Source organism: Pieris brassicae, chromosome 4 (assembly GCF_905147105.1).
Source record: "Pieris brassicae chromosome 4, ilPieBrab1.1, whole genome shotgun sequence".
In the NCBI taxonomy this organism is placed as follows: Eukaryota; Metazoa; Arthropoda; class Insecta; order Lepidoptera; family Pieridae; genus Pieris; species Pieris brassicae.
Genome location: NC_059668.1, coordinates 10,246,717 through 10,261,746, shown reverse-complemented (window position 1 = coordinate 10,261,746; position 15,030 = coordinate 10,246,717). Strand labels below are relative to the sequence as shown.

At 34.3% G+C, this 15,030-nt stretch overlaps 1 protein-coding gene across 4 annotated transcripts in view; it reads right to left on the bottom strand.

Moving 5' to 3' along the window:
• The window catches only part of LOC123708702 (ephexin-1), a 77,818-nt gene that overhangs the window by 50,011 nt on the left and 12,777 nt on the right, over positions 1 to 15,030 (bottom strand). For 3 of the 4 annotated variants that reach the window (XM_045659535.1, XM_045659541.1, XM_045659540.1), the window contains exon 2: positions 12,312 to 12,327. The exons of the other annotated variant lie outside the window; for it this stretch is intronic. The gene's annotated coding sequence lies outside the window, so the exon portion shown is untranslated. The remainder of the gene's footprint in view (positions 1 to 12,311; positions 12,328 to 15,030) is intronic. 4 annotated transcript variants of the gene reach the window in all.

Genomic DNA, 15,030 nt, shown 5'->3' with positions numbered 1-15,030 from the left:
TTCAAATTTTGCCTCGATGTCCGATGATGAAACTCAGCTGCAGTTATTAATCCGAACAACTCCAACATCCATTACCTATTTTGTTAAGGGAATTTCTCAAGAACACATTATTATAATTGACTCCGACGCAACGTTACTACATATAAATAACACAGAATATATCAAATATATTCGTCGTACATTGACGTCAGTAATCACAGGAAACTAAATGACGCTTTAACTTGTTCTGATGACGTAATTAGTAGGAGAGTGTAAGTGTAACTTAGATGTATCAAGTTCCCTTTAAGGAACTCCGAAGGCTTCACTTCTTCATACTTTAGTTGTCTAACGGTTTCGAAACGATTTATATATGTATAATACATAAATATTTTTTGATATTCCAGAATGACAGCTTAATAATATTAAATAATATTAATTTATAAACTGACAAGTCTGTGACAATTGAATCTACAGATTATACTCATTTTATTTATTTATTTACACTTCGTTACACTACAAAATAAAAATAAAAATTAACATAATTAAATCAAAAGGAGGGCAACTGGCGGCCTTATCGCTTACGAGCGATCTCTTCCAGGCAACCACTGTGAGTAAAGAAAAAAATAAATGTATTAAATAAGATAGGCAAGTAGTGCAAAATACATGTAATACACAGTTATTAAAACAAAACTAAACAGGAATAAAATATTAAAGATACATTAAAGAGTAAAAAAAGACACATAAATCACGATAATTTAAGATAAGTCTCACGTCAGTTAGTAGTTAGTAAGAAAGTTCGGGATACGATGTGGACAGGTAATGTTTGTACAGAAGAAATTTAAAGGAAGATAAAGAAGGAGCTAAGCGAATAGGGACGGGAAGTGAATTCCATAGCCTAACTGCGGAGACCTTAAAGGAATCGCCAAGAAAGGAGGAGTTATGAGATGGGATTTCAAGGGTATAGTTTTCGGAAGAGCGTAAGCTATAGTTATGGGCTCCCAAAAAATTGAAATCATTTTTGAGATAGGAAGGAGTTTTAGGGTTGAACAGGATGGAATATAGGAGATGAAGAACATGAGCATCGCGTCGCTGACGAATTGGCAACCAGCCTAGCCGCTTACGGAACGCAGAGATATGATCGTACTTTCTTAGACCGAATATAAATCTGATACAGAAATTTTGGAGACGATCCAGTCTATTTAGCAATTCCTCGTTAAGATCAGAGGAGCAGGAATCGGCGTAGTCCAGTAAAGGCAGGAGGAGAGATTGCGCCAGTGAGGTTTTGGTACTAAAGGGAAGAAAATTACTAAGACGTCGAAGGATACTGGAGGCACCGTATAATTTTCGGCTAACTTCTTTAACATGCTGCTCCCAGGATAAATTTTGATCAAATAAAACCCCCAAATTTTTTACTGTACGGCTAAAATTTAAAATTACACCATCGATATGGATAGGGGGTATCCTGGCCCAATCAATTCTCGTCGTGAAATAGAGGCTGCCAATAATTAATACCTTACTCTTTTTGGGATTGATTAGAAGACCAAATTTTTTACTCCAGTCAACTATCTTTGCCAGCTCATTGTTGGTAGATTGTATGGCTTGCGGGAGATCATCGAGACTTGATTGTACGTAGATTTGAAGATCGTCAGCGTATAAATGAAAATTAGTTGAAAGTCGGAAAGTTAAGGAGTTAATATATATAGCAAAAAGAAGAGGAGAATGTACGCCACCTTGCGGAACGCCAGATTCAATCAAACTCCACTGAGATATGCAATCGCTTGTCTTAATACACTGGCGGCGCCCATTAAGATAGTTAGAGAACCAGTTAACAGCATGAGAAGAAATATTAATAGATCTAAGCAACCCCATTAGAATTTTAAAATTAATAGTATTAAAAGCGTTGCTGAAATCTAGCAGTGTGAGAATTGTGAGTTGTTTGTGGTCCATGCCTTCGCGAATATCATCGGCTACTCTGACCAGAGCAGTGGTCGTGCTATGTCCAGGTCGAAACCCAGACTGAAGTGGATTCAGTATGGAATTTTTGTTTAGGAAATTATTTAATTGCTCATGTATGAGGCGTTCAAGTACCTTGGATAGAAATGGCAGAATCGAGATGGGTCGAAAATCAGAAAAAGTACTAGGATTAGCCTTTTTGGGGATAGGGATGATAAGTCCATCCTTCCAGCAAGAAGGAAATTAACCTATAGAAATGGAAAAATTAAAAATATGTGTGATTACAGGAAGTATAAGAGAGAGAATAGGTATGATCATAGCACGACCAATCAGGTCAGAACCAACAGCATTGGAATGAATAGAAGAAATACTCGATTCAACTTTCTGACTAGAGAATTCATCGAAAGAGAAAGATGGAAAACTAGGACGAGGGAGAGATGATATATACTCAAGTGTTAAGTCCAGATCGATATTACTTGAAGTGGAGTGAGAGGTAAAATGGGCGTTTAGGCTGTTTACGTCGATATCGGGAGTCATGGCAGTACGTGGTGGCTTACCGATACCCAGAGATTTTAAAAATTTCCATATTTTTGAGGGATCCCCATTAGACACTGAGTCGTGAATGTGTCGTCTCTGCGCATCGCGACAACGCGTGTTGCAACGGTTGCGCAAGGTTTTGTAAAATACATGTTCCTTATCCGTTTTGGCTGTTCTCATCTTGGCCTTAGCACGGTTTTTTTGTTTAATCAAAGATTTGATTTCATCGTTGAGCCAAGGAGCAGGTAAATGCTTGAGTTTAACGGGCCTCAAAGGAGCATGTATATCAAAAAGATTAGTGATGGAGGCATTTAGTAAATCAACTTTACCATTGAGGGTGGGACACTCGTAAATCGTGCTAAAGTCAATTCTGGCCGCATCTATAAGCAGACGCTCGGTGTCGATCCCAGCAAAATTACGCCTAAGGACTACGGTGGGTTTTAGTTTAGGAGGTTTAAGATTGAGAGACAAATAAATGAGGTCGTGATGAGAAAAAGCAACAGCAGGAAGTTGGCCATGGTTGGTAACTAGGTCAGGAGAAGAGGTAAATATGGAAGGAGTCGAGCCTGGGACTTTGTGTGTGGCATTAAGTGGCAGGTTATGAAGATTATAAGATTCGGTGATGGATAGCAACTTTTTCGATCGGCAGTCGTCTTTGATTAAGCAGGTATTGAAATCACCCATAACTATTATGTTTTTATAGAGAGGCGAAAACTTTTCAAGAGTATTATCAAAGCCTGCGAAATAGTCGACTAAAAGAGAAGGAGAGTAAAACACTCCAAGGAGAATTTTAGTCTTACTGAGCATGACCTCGACCAGAAGATGCTCGCATTCATTAGGTGGTGGTGGTTGAGGAGACATATTGATAATAGTGTAAGGGATGTGCGATCGTAGGTAAATAGCGACGCCACCTCCACGCATTCCAACTCGATCATTTCTTATTAGGTTGAAGCCGGGGATAGAATAGCTGAGGGAGGACAGGGTTGGACACAGCCAAGATTCTGATATAAGGATAGCGTGAATTTCGTTGGATACAAATGTTGTCAACAAGTCCAAATGGTGAGCAGGAACGCTTTGAGCATTAATATGGATGACATTCAAGTGTCGCGATTGGTCTTTAAATAAAGCTGTGAGGATACTATGCAAGGGAGGGGGAGATATCTCAGCGCTATGGAATGATTCGAAATCCGACGAAGAGACCGATGCAAATTCAAGAGCTTCACTATCGTGATTCATGTGTTAGCCAATAATATTTATGTATAAGTCTACTAAGTATATACATTTTTAATTTATGTACAAAAATGATCCTGTGTTCACACTCAATCGCTAATATTAGTGAACAGAAAATATAGTCACACACTTTAAGAAAACAAAAACAAATTAACTTAAAGGGGTTCAATAAACGAATTGTAACTAGTTCAAAAAAAAAAACAATTTAACAAGGGAATTTATATATAGTTTGCAGTGATAAATTACTGTAAAAGCTTATTATAAGAGAAAAATTTTATGAACTGTGGAAATAGATACAATCTATCATTAATTGACAATCACAACCTTTGTCAGTGTCACATCACTTTTGCTAGTTATTAGTTATAATCTGTCAGTGGGGTCATGAAACACTAAGTAAACAAAAGTTAAGGTTATGAGATACTAAATAATCATTTTTTAAAACAAAAGGAAAACAAAAAAGAACTGTTTAACACTTAAAATTAATGACATCAAACCAGTTGACAACAAAGTTGATTATAACCCCGGAACCATGGAACACCGACACTGAAGTTAATGACCCTTCCTTGGAACCTTCTTATTACGGGTCATGTCTCTTGTTCGCTTTGCATCATCACGATGACGGGATGCTGCTCGGGACTGAATCAAGTTCCTTCAACGAAGAGATGCGGCGAAGTTTCCCATCAGCCCCAATCACTTGTACACGTCCATCCTGGGTCCAACATTTTGAGACACCAAACCGCTTTCTCGCCTCCATAAATAGTGAGTGCCTTAGGTAGGCCTTAGGAACTCAGACAAGGTTATACCAGTGCCTTTAAGGCTAGTCTTGGCAGCCCAGATCCTTAACTTATCGGCATGTTCACGAAACTTTAATAATATAGGCCTAGGCTTTTCATTGGATCTTAATCCTACTCGATGGCAACGGGTAAGGCACTGCTCCGTGACATTTGGACACTTTAAAAGGATGGATATCATATTTGCAATGGAGGCCGGGCTTTCATCCTTCGCTTCATTTACTCCATGCAGCAACAGACACTTTCGCCTCCTACGCATCTCTTGCTCATCCTGCACTCTAAACAGAATCGCCATCTGAGACTGGAGATTCTCTAGGCAGAATAGAACAGAACTTTTAAATGTTTCAAACTCCCTAGCAAGTGGAGTTTGTTCCAGCGATGGGGACCTATTCTGAGCTGCAATAAGGCGCTGCTGGAACTCCTCCATTCTGGTAGACACCATTTCGGATACATCCCTTAAAGACTTTTTAAGATCCTCCATAATAAGGTGCAAGTGAAAAATTAATAGTTCAAATGAAGGTACTTGAAGAAGTGATTATCGAACTTTAAGTTAATTTTAGTTAAATAAAGGATATTATTAAGGAAAATTGCGATTAATGTGTAGTGGAACATTAATTCATCAATGGAACTGTAAGTAACAAAGTTCAAACCCAAATACTATTTTATTTTAGTACAAATCACAAGACACACCAATACACGTTGCACTACCCACTTTTTTTTTACCAAATAATATACAAAAGAGAGATGTCAAAATTGTCCGCGCCTACTATAAACTTATTAGCAAATTGAGCAAAGATTGGTAATGCAATTTAAACTGCGTAGATATCTTGTTATAACGGCTAAGGCTTACTAATTTTTTAACTCTTCATTATATAATGTATATTATTTTAACTATTACAGCGGCGGTCGTAAAACATAAACGTATCGAACAAGCTTCTTGCCTGTTTGCCTCTTGCCTGTGACATAGCTGATAAGCCAGTAAAAACTACTTCTCATGTCACATGATCAACTGAATATTACACTTTCAACTAGAAGTTGATTCCTTTTGATCGATTTTTAGAATATAGAATTGCTTCTATTTTTTTTTATTTTTTTTGCAGAGCTCTTTATCCACAGAAGCACTGATACACTATACAAATATTTAAAAAACTATATTGATTACATTATTGCAAGGGCCTCCCGTATTTCCTTACGTGACTAAAAAAGGTTGTATAAATCATACCATAAATATATTACATTACATATATCTGTACCATTTTATGTATGTATATAAGGAAGTAAATGAACCTCTATGCTTAAATGCATTTAGCCAATGAAATATCATCTTGTTTACGAAAGTTGTTATGTAATCAACATGCAGCAAAGCTAAAAGTTACTTACATAAAACTTTTATTTTTTTCGTACAATACCTATTATTATAAGAAATAATTAGGTATTCAATTAAATATTAATTACGATAGGAGAGTCTTGTGTCTAGAAGAGCTTGGCTTTATGGCCAAATACAGAGTTGTAAAAATTTTAAGACAGTTAAATATTTGGGGATCTTAAATTATTATCAATTGAGTACTGGGCTCAACTTCTCTGAGCACAAAATGATAAGTTTTAGTATATGGTGTTTCCTTGTGTTTACGCCACGATTATCCTTCAAAGTATAAAGCCAATTAGTTCCAGATTAGCTGCATGAGTGTATTATAAATATTGGTTCATTATAAAGTAGTGTTTGCCTATTGGCTTCGGCGTGCGACTCCAAACCCTAAGGTCATAGGTTCAATCGCCGGCAGTGCAACAATGAACTTTTTTCTATGTAGCCATTTAACATTCGCTCAAAAGGTGAAGGGAAACATCGTGAGGTAACCGCCTTGTGTTAGACACAAAAAGTAGTGTCAGGAACATGATCACCTACATGCCTATTAGATTGATCATGAAACAGATACAGAAATCTGAGACCCAGAACTAAAAAGGTTGTAGCGCACTGGCTCATGGGTAACCGAACAAAAGTTATATTTTCCTGTCATCAACGTGATTGGAATGTGAGTGGGCGGGCGGCCTCGGTCATGACTGCGGTGGAATTTTCGCTTCGGACTTGAGGATAAATACAAATTTTGCTTGTCTTAACCTCGTGACCATGCAAGCTGCTCATTGCGGCCGTGTTGTACATTAAAAAAAAAGTAGTTTTAAAATAGCAATAGAATATATATAATATATAGGTATTAGGAAATTTCTTAACAAAATATGGTCCCGCACCACTAGAGTCGGGGATGTAACTATATTTTTTTGATTAGTCATTGTTTTGTTTAATATGTTTATGATCTCCTTGTGTATGTAATGTTTGCCTATAAATGCTTGCCGCATTAAAAACTGTATTTTGTGATTCTTTTATCAATGTATATGATGTAAATGTGCCGAGCGTTGGCAAGCATTTTTATCAATAAAAAAAATAAACGTAAGTTTTAAGAATTAATTAATGATTTGCAGCATACTATTAGAAAGGGACTCAATAGAGTTTTAGAGCTTGGGAGATATCTAGGTTCAGTTCTAACTAAAAAAAATCTCCAATAAGTGAAAACTTTATAAGCGCGTAAAATATCAAATACGCTTTCTATATATTTTCATAGTGGTTTGACATTTGGAAAAAAGTAAACCAATAAAACTATAATTTATTGTGAGCAAGTTAACCAGTTAACATCTTGGCAAGACCAGTTAAAGTTTAAGGTTAGCCAGGAAAAGGGGAAAGTGAAGGGTCGTTGCACTGACCGCACCTGTAGACTCCAGACTGTTTCGTAAATCTGCCTCTTAATGCCGTGACTTGTTTTGTGAACGTGTTTTCACTTTCTTTGAGATATTTGCTGTTTTTGCACAAGCGGTATGTCAATTAGTGTTTAATATAAAAACGTCCATCCATTATTGTCGTATTTCTGTATTTTTTTATCTTAATAGATATTTGTTTCTAATTATATTATTATTGTGATGTAAAAAATAGAAAAAATTTAACAATTTTGCAAGTTAGTTAAGGAATAACTTAAAAAAGTTTTATAAGTAGTATTTTTTATATTCACTTAAAAAATTAACAACAATTAATTAATTAAGTAATAAATTACCATATCAAATATCCTTCAAGAAAAGAGGATATCAATTATGAACGTAACAATAGAAGTTATTCAATTGTACATTTACATTTACTACCAGTTCGCAAGTCAAGGGCGTAGAGCGGGTAAGAAGAACTGGCAAGAAACTTTCCGCCACTCTTTTTAATCGCTAAGTTTTGAGTCATACAAATCGTTTGAACTGGAGCAAATCAATCCCATGGATAAGGATCATTTAAGTATTCGTCAAATTTATAAAAAACTTTATTGATTAATTTACGTTTGGGGCTTTGAATGTATTTATTGATAATTCTCTAATTTCGCTTGGGAGTTTGTTGTAAAAACGAATACAATTTCCAAATATGGAGTGGTTTATCTTCTGGAGCCTGGTTGATCGTACACTCAGATGGGTTCTGTTACGAGTATTATACTGGTGAAAGTCGCCAAATGTTAATATTTTTTTGGCTCCATATATTGACCAGATAGTGTCATAATATTTAAATTCTTAAACTTATTCCGTACCGACTCCCTTGGGGAAACACAACAAATACTCCGAACAGCCCGCTTCTGCAGCACAAATATGGATTCAACCTCTGCAGCAGCACCCCACAGTAGAATACCGTACGACATAACGTTGTAAAAGTAGGTACTGATTGTTTTAAATTTTTGCAGATATTTTATGAAGCGATTTGCCAAAAAAACTTACAAGCTAAAAATCTCGTTGGAGATTAAGTTCATTGATAAATTACCGAAAGTTGAAAGTTTATAATTATTTTAATAATTATAAATTAATCACAAGTTTGTTAATCCTAAATAATGGTATTAGAATCTTAAACACATCTTCTGCGCCAACCAACGCTGAAACAGAAAATATTCTAATTGGGCAATAATAGTTTAATTATAAAATGTAAGTTTTGTAGAAATTATTGCCAAGTACCGATAACCTGTGGGTGATAAACAAACCGCTCTAATATCAAAATCATACAGCGGCTACAAGACATTAAAAGATCAATCGAACAATACAAAAGGAGACTTCAGTAACACGTCAACCCTCGCTACGGGCCTCTTGGAAACGGCAGACTGTGTGATCGGATGAAAAGGAGTAGGAGAGACTTGCCGTAGTTTGATAGTTTGCGAGTTACAGAGTAAAACAAATCATTGGATTTCCATTCCCTAATTGCCTCATAAAATCTGATAAAAGCCAAGATGCTGATTGCAGATGGTTAAAAACAAGTACCGTTAACGTGGAAGGGACTGGCTGACCATGACACTGAGAATCCTAGTGCACTCTCTCTTTTAACTAAATATCCTATTTTATTATGTGTATTAAAGTGTTTTCTTTAATTCATAAAAAAATATTTATAATTAGTTCTAACAAAAATTAAATTTTTTGCCAAGCCTTGGTTTCAACCTCTGATTTCTGTACGTTTCTCTGTCACCATTATGTGCCGTTGTGGGTTGTAGATTCTCTACAGAGTCGACACGTATCGCTGACTATAACTCCCATCAAAAATCAAATCACTCAAATTAAACGCAGTCTGGATTTTACTCTAACGTAAAGTCATTTATATTTTCCACCGTCCCAATCGTGATTTGGTACCGCGACGAGGACTATGTTAATATTTTTAGGCCCTTACTCAAACTTACGGAAACATTGCTCAGCAGTTTTCTCAGGAAACTCGTTAGAAAGCCAGATCAAAATTGATATTAACCATTTATGTCTTCGGGTTTCACGGCAAGGCCTTACAATAGACAGCCTGACCCTCCATTCACTCGCCTTCTTCATACAAACTGAATCTTTATTGATTCATTAATAATGTTTTTAAGGTGTCACGTGAATAGTTAGTTCCACATAGTGGTGGTGCGTGGCAAAAACTGGCTTAGAAAACGCTCAGTTGTCGATCGACGGACGTCGAGGTGATACGGATGGTATTTTGTATTTTGCCTTGACGTCCAATACTGTAACTCAGCTGCGGGTATTAGACCAAACAACTCTTCTAAACACTCCTCATGGTAAATGCGGTAGAAGATGCAGAGAGACCCAACATCTCTACGGAACGCCAAGGGATCAAGCCGCACGGGAAGTGAGTGGTCTTCGACGATTCGAATCGCTCTTCGTTGAATACGGTCAAGTGGAAGGAGTTGGTACTGGGGAGCTCCCACCCAGTTTTCCTTGTGGGGCCGAATTCGCGTTTTATAGAGTTGCAAGCGGTGGCCCGGAGTGAAGTTCAAGCGGTGCAACGGTCTATTTGAATGTATGAAATAATTTAGTGATATATAACACGGCTTTAAGCGTTATGGCGTAAAAAAACTTGTATTATACTACTAAACTTATATTAATAATCATTAATTTACGTGTCTTGTACTCGGTACGTCATAAAGACTAGTGCGACAGTATCATAGAGAAGCGGGTTATTAAAATTATGAACATATTTTTGGATTTTTGAAGTCGATATGTACTGATACAACTATTTAAAGAGCGCTTCGTGAAGGAATTTGGAACTAAACGGAAGCCAATAAATTATAGAAAATGTATAGGAAGAGATGCGCGCGAGCTGTCAAAAACTGATTTTATCGTATTGAACGACGGCGAAGGCTTCAGGTCACCGAACAATTAAGCATTCTATATATTAACACAGTCCTTATGACAGCTTAAATACAGTACTTATGATAAAACATGAACGAAAGTTCGTTTTAATTAACGATTTTTAAAAAATGGTAACTATGGCAACCAAAGCGTGACCGCTCCATAAGGTCGCATTACTTTTCACTAATGTCATTGTAGAAACAAAGAAATATTATTGAATTGTATTTGATGTACAAGTAGTGTATTTACATAATTTTATCACAAAAGAATTCAAACAATGGATATTCTGTTTAAGTTCAAGATAAAAATGCATTTTGCGATTTATCGAAAAGTATTAAGATATGATAACTTCCAAAAACTTGATAAGAATTTTGGAATTGTTTTGATATGTAATCTACGCGTCTAACATTTAAATAATAAAGCATTAGAGATATTATACAATAATTAAAAAAATCGTATTGAAGATTTAAAAAAATGTTATATTAAGAAGCTTTCTGCCAAAAATTCTGTTAAATATTCTCTATTAAAATACTGCCATAATGCGAAGAAACAGAGATAAAGAAGAAATAGAAGTAACAAGATAAGAAAAACAACTGATATTTAAACAAAGCCTGGTTAAAATGTATCGTACTGGTAATAAAATGAAAAAGGAATCAAACAATAAGAAAGACGAACTGCAAGTTACAGGCCACTGTAGAATTCTAGTGCGTGCTAGTCTTCGTACACGTGGTGGTTAAATTTTGTACGGCTTTCATAAGTGTATAATTCTCTAGCTTTGTCTTAATTAACTTCAATTTAACGATTGTTTTTAAAGAGGTAGCGAATTCTTGCCAAAATGCATGAATCATATCGATAATAAAAAAGTTTTTTAGTTATATACGGTTACTGTTTTCGACATCTGTATAACGTGGCCACGTGACCCGCCCATTTGGTTTAGCATATTGTTTATAGACCTATATTAATCAAAGCATATTATGTATTATTTGTATAACTGCCCCATACAGGGAATAGGAACTTTTACACAGTATTTATGTTTACATGCGGTTTTAATGCCCTATAAATTGTGATGTCATCAGTTGCATTACAGCCTATAATTATATCTGACATTAAGTTATATGTTTCAGAAAGTTCACGTAGAGATCTTATCGCCGAGTGAAAATACAAATTTTACCTCATGAGACGTGAATGGTTATAATAATGTTACAAGAGTTTAAACTTGGTTAAAAATTGCCTGCCAAAATATAATGACAGCTCGAAAAAATTATGTTTAGTCAAGTACTGTAGTATTGGGTTACATCCGCGTGTTTCTTGTAAGTCTATGGTTTCGTTAAGTCTGAACGACAGCTATTGGTAGGGCTGAAAAGTTGGTAGACTAACATAGAAAACTGTATCTTAATTAAAAAAATATAAATAACTCTCTCCATAGTAGCGTATCATTTAAAAACAATAAAACACATAACTAAACGTCTAAAATTGAAATTTAACAAATACAAACGGGCATTAAATAAAATACATATTTGTAATGAAAAATAAAGTTCTTTAAACATTAGAAAAATATCTTTTATTTTGGTAGAATTTGATATAATTTTTCAATATAGACTTCGAGAGCAATACAACGATTATAGCGGTCATACAAAACGAAACCATATACGGCTTTATTTTCGAATACCTCTTCATACGATTTGTACAATTACACGAATACTCTTCAATGGACTTGTTTCAAATACGGCCACGTTCAAGATTTTGTTACAAAAACCCTTAATTTTCGATTATTATTTAGATTTCATAGACAGGCTATGATATATAATGAAAATAACGCTTATGATTGGTAACGTGAGCAATACCATAAAAGCAAAGACCAAGTGGGTCACGCCGGTCTCAAACTGTTTTAGGGTAAAGGCCCTGAAATCCGAGATTTGACTATCTAAATTACTATAGATAGATAAATTACAATTACTAAGATATGTATGGATTTAAGGGTTTTATAATAAAAAAATATAATTGTGAATTAATTTGAAATAGTATTACATAGGTTATATTCAATTTAGGAAAAGTCCTAAGAAAATTTGGCTATAGGGATTAAGTCAAGCCCTCATTTCAATACATGCAGAGATGCTAATCTTACAATCTGAGAAGTAAAATTGAACTGACCTGATGTGGGAACAACCTGAAACAAAAAAGTTTTATTATCATTCTGGTAACAATTGCCTTATGTAATGCAATTCGCACATCATAACACTTAATTGGAGATTAAACTTTAATTAAAATCTAAAGATTGTTGTTCTCAACGAAGTGTTTACGAAGATATACGAGAGTAAATATAACAAATTTAGATATATGTAGTTTAATGATTTTGATTTATAATCGGAAAAATATTGTTTTTTTAAGAATACGAAATGCATTCCTAAAAATTAATTGGCGAAATATTGAATGGGTAATGAATAGTGGTAATAGAATTCTATGTTTTAGGGTTTTCCCTGCCGACTTTTTAAACAGCTATACTCTTACGGCCAAAACTAATATTCAATCTCAATCCCATTTTAGCCTACTTAGATCGACAATTCAATCCATTTCTACAGAAAAGCATGCCAATATTCATATCATAGATTGAGTTACCAAATTATTTTTTCAACCAATCCTTCAGAGGACCGATCAGAGATTGAAGATTGCCCTCTATATGAAAATTAGTGTTTACACATGCCAATAACCTATATGTCCATTTTGACAGTTGCTCAGATTGGCCAAATCAATTCCGGAAAGCTATCGGAGAAATTTGTAGGGTTATGGCTTATGGATCGGTATTACGATCATCCAACTTTATATTCATTAGTAAAATGTGTTCATTTTCGTCGTCCTCCAGTTCTCATGATAGTGATTTGGAAGTTTTAATGCAATTACCCGATTGGGATAGTGAAGTTGTTGGTATATATGGTTGGATATATCATCTGCAATTAATAAGCTAGCTTACGAGTATGTTTTTATACACCAACAGAGTACAGAAAAATTACATGAAATTGCTGGATTTCCTAGAATTGTTGCCATTGATTGCACTCATTTACGAATTCAATCATCATGTAAGTAATTTATATATTATTTAACATTGTACATTATAGTATGAAGTTGTAATAATAATAAGCAGCATTTTTTTCTTTAGGTGACGTAATTGGTGAATAATATCGTAATTGAAAAGGATATTTCTCTTTAAATGTACAGGCTCTGTGTAATGCAGAAATAAATTTTATTAATGTTGTGCCCCATGGCCTGGTGCCGCTCATGATGTAACAACTTTTGTAAACTCCGTTCTACAAGTTAATTCAAATTGATTGATAAGAAGGTAGAACTTGATAAATGTGCCAACTAAATTAACAGGTATATTTGTTTATAGCTTAATATCATACAGGTCTACTGAGAAATAACTGGATGGTTGTTAATAGTGCTTACTCAAATATACCATATTTATTAACACCATTTCTCTGGCTGACCAGAGATATGATGAAGTACACATTAAGAATAGGAATACTATAGAGAGGTAAATATATAGTATAATTTAGAGTATTAATAATTATACTATGTCAAAAAGTTGCAAGATATGTGACCCAAATGGAACATGATGTTAGGTTAAAATATTTGTCTTTTTCAGAATATTTGGAGTATGGAAATGTCGCTTGAAACATTGTATTTACCACTAGCTAAAGTTCAAGCTATTATTATTGCCACAGCTGTTATGCAAAATATTTGTAAGGATTATAATTTGTAGATATACCAGCAAAGTTTTAGTTCCAACACTTGATACAATTTTAAGTCAAGAAGTTAATGAAGGAAATCAAGACATAACTGAAAGCCTTGCCTTATTCATTATTATTTTTGGAAAATTAATATAATTCTAGCAGAAACAAACATGTTGTATTTAAATGTCCTTTTGTACATATAAAATAAGAGAAGAAACTCAGTTTAAATTTTAATAAGTTATGTAGTTAATCTACCTATATAGTTAAATTATTATTTATTATAACCATGTAATGTAATGAAACATTAGTATAAAAATTAATAAAAACATAACATAGTATAACATTTATTTCATTATATTCTTATATATTACTAATATGTAAACCAAAACCTATAAAATAGTAAACAATACTATGCTAATTAATAATATTCTCTACAACCAATTACTTCCTCAACTTTTCTTTTTTTTAATTAAAACATTTCTAACTAAGACTAGTTTTTCATTAGTTCTAAGTTCTTTATTTCTTAATATTAAATGTTTGTTTTTAATTTACATTTATTAAATTAGTCTATAATTTTTGTTTAGGCATAAAATATTCTGCTATTGCTATATTTCATTCTTTTTTCCTTTGCTACTTCTCTTACGAGCATTCTTCTTTAAATTCTTTCGTTTTAGACGAAGTTGCTGCGGCAATATCCTGGGACAAGTGGTAGCGGTGGCGTTTAGTCGCTGCGCCAAGCGAATCCACCCATCGTTTTTTCATTTATAGCTAGTGGCGTTGGTGGCTTTCTTATTAATTGTTTTACTTTCTTGTATTAGGTTAAGTTAAAACGTGCATTGCTCCTTAGACAGAGGTCGACCTTTTACCTAATAAAACACATTTATATAACATTAATATGACAAAACACTCAAAGGCGGGAAATCAGCGTCATGCAAATAGAATAAACCAAATACTTACGGTTTCAACATCCATTACGACAGAGATTATAGTTGTATAATTTATATTATTATGTTAATTTGTACTTAAGCAAACCGCACTTATATTTAGATTTTAGAAAATAGCGGGCACAAAGATTCATGAAGCCATGGGTTGACATTTGTCAGTTGTCACAAAAATGAAACGTTCCGTTCCTTACTAAAATC